The sequence below is a fragment of the Vicugna pacos genome, chromosome 36, assembly GCF_048564905.1.
Source record: "Vicugna pacos chromosome 36, VicPac4, whole genome shotgun sequence".
Lineage (NCBI taxonomy): Eukaryota > Metazoa > Chordata > Mammalia > Artiodactyla > Camelidae > Vicugna > Vicugna pacos.
In genome coordinates this window covers 3,604,347-3,607,444 of record NC_133022.1, presented here as the reverse complement: position 1 = coordinate 3,607,444, position 3,098 = coordinate 3,604,347, and positions in this window count along the sequence as shown.

Here is a 3,098-nt window from a genome sequence, read left to right as displayed (position 1 = left end):
AGGTCTTGTGACGATGGACTCATCAGGAGAGGGGATACTTTGACAGTAATACAATCTAACCCAGTTGCCCTCTTGGTTTTCTTGCCATGCACAAGAGCTACTCTCACCCTCTTCTCCAAGGAGCTAATCCCAAAGCCCCAGCGCTAGGATTGGTGAGCATCTTAACACTGTCTCTACGCGGATCTTCTTTTTCTGTAAACCTATTAATTATAAAGACAATTTTTCTGCCTTGCTCACACAGACACAAAAGCAAGAGCTGCACAAATCCAGAAAACCATAATCAACACTCCCTTTCAGAAGGAAACGATGGGGGAGCAGCACCATCCTGGGACAGAGCAAGTCTGTGATCCCGCTGGGAAGACGTGCAGGCCCTGCCCTGAGGGTGGGACTCCTAAACCCCTGGTTCTCTAGGACTCGTGACTCCATCTTTGAAAGATACTCTTCTCCTCAACCACAGATGAGAACACACTGCAGAATATATTATTTTGGGCAAATGCAGAATTCTAACCTGCTTCCTGTTTACAGAAGTTAGGGAATGGCCATCAAAAAGGCCGTTTTAAGTCTTGAGCAGTCAGCCTCTTGTAGTTCAAGCGATTCTTTTGAAAGTGATACCTTCTCAAAACCTTGGTTGAATTGTTGTCTGTGAGTCAAGTCAGTTCTGTGTGTCAACACCTCACTCACAAATCTGTACAAGATGTGACTCTACGTTTTTCAACTTATAGATAGTTCCATACACTGCTTTTCTAACTGAGCGATGATGTTTTATTTATTTTTCAGTCACAATCCCCCTTGATATCCTCCTTTGAAGTATGGAGCCTTGTATTAAAGAGTAACAAGGGTGGGCATGCATTTCCCTCAGTCCTCGCTTCTGAGCTGGTTGCCTGGTGGTCACTGGTATTTACTGTGGGAGCCCATGACAGGGTTAACAAATTGTAACAGACCCCAGCCACCACGAACAACTGTGCTTAGTAACTGCTTTGCAAGCAGGCACCTGTGCGTCTGCAACCTGTCTCCTGGCCCTAAAAAGCAGAGACAATGCCTTGCTTGCACAGTTGAGGTGTTAGATATCACACTGCTCATGGCACAGCAATGACCCAGGCCCTCAGCTATTTATAAACGCTGGGCGTGCCTGCTGTTAGACAGTCTGTTATCCCCAAAACAGGGACCTGGCAGGGCTGGGCTCTGCTCTGTAACTAACATATCTAAAGTTGTACCTTGCGCCCCTCTCCCCATGACTCCCCTACAGATAAACAAAGCCTTTGTACTCATTGTGGCTTCTACAGTCTCCAGCCCACCCTGTCTTTCCCTGAATGCCTGCATTCCCTCACACCTGTTAGTGATTTTCCCTTTGATTGTAACACTAAGCATGGGAGCATTTGAGAGTCTCAGGGAGTGGCCTCCGGACTCCCTCTCTCTCTTGACTTTCCGCAGAGTCTCGAGTAATTCACTCCATCTTGGTGGGGCTTCTGCCAGCCGGCCAGAACTCACAGTTTACAGCCTCTCTCTTCTGGGAGTGGTTTCAGCACCCTGTGGCCTCAGCCAGGTCTTACCTAGTGAAGCGATCTAAACTCCTTTACCTGGTCAGGTGACCCAAACGGTCATTGGCCAAAACTTTTTATTTTGACAGAATTCAAATCTATAGAAAAGTTGCAAGAACAGTACAAAGTCCCATATGTCTTTTCACTCAGATTTACCAGTTCCTGACACTTTTGTTCCATTTATTTTTTCATCATCTCTCTCTCTACATTAATGTGTATTCCTATTGCACTTTCTGACCCATTCAGGAGTTAACTGGGAACTTTATGCTCTTTTATCACTAAATGATTTGACAGATATTGTGTAAGAACAAGACCACCTTCTTACCTAACATTGGTACAATTGTCAAATTAGGAAATGTATCGCTGATGCAGGACTGTTAAGTGATCCAAACTTTCAGTCCTTGAATTCCTGTCATTATTGGTCTTGCTCTATTGGCTTTCTGTATTTTGCCATTAGCTTTCAGCACAGGATTTGCAAATGTCATTTGGTGTCCCAGAGAATTACCTGGGTCCCAGACTGCAGTCAGAATATTAACTCTTCTCACTGCCTGTTGGCAAAATTGTTAACAGAGGTGAATGTCGTGTGATGAGGTGGCAGCTGGCATTCTTTGTGGGTGCATCTATGAGAGGTTTCCAAAGCCTCGTGTCTTTTTCATGAGCATGTAGCAGTGACATAATTAGAAAAATCACATTTTAAAATAATACACCACTATGGAATAAGCCATGAGCCAAGAGTGAAAAAAATGTGCAGAACATAGTAGTTCATAGTCAGCTTACTGCCGCTGTAGTTGTCCCCTCCTCTGTGCCCTGTCACCACCGCTGGGCTCCCTCCTGGCAGTGTGTGTCACTCACCCCTGTCTCCCACCTCTCCCTCCCCACTCAGACTCAGTCCCTCCCAGGTTTCCTCGGCCTCCGCTGCTTATCAAATACGATTTTCCCTTTTCCACTCAAAAACAACATTAGGTAACATACAAAGGTACGTTCCATGAATTATACATTTCATCAAGTCACAAAATATTGAGGGAAAGTGGATATGTGAGTACATGTGTTTCTTTTTCATAAATGGTGCTCATTGGTGGTAGAGAAATATATGTAACTTATAAATGAAGACTAGGTGTATCAAAGGAAGTTCGGTTGGGGATTAACAGACACACGTTACTTCACATAAAACAGATAAACAAGGACCTACTGTAGAGCTCATTGAACTATATTCAGTTTCTTGCAATAACATATAATGGAAAAGGGCCTGAAAAGAAAATGTATATATGTATGTATACGTGTAACTGAATCACTCCACTGTAACCTGAAACTAACATTATAAATCCACTACACTTCCATAAAAATAAATATAAATAAATAAAATTTGGGGTACTTAGATTATGTTACACCTTTGGGGTCATATCCTGGCCTCCATACTTGCTAACCCTATGACAGAGGGTAAGTTGCTTAACTTCTGTGCCTCACTCCCCCTCTTTTTTATTGACGTAGAGTCGATTTACAGTGCTGTGTTAGTTTCAGGCATACAGCATGGTGATTCAGTCACAATACACATATATATAT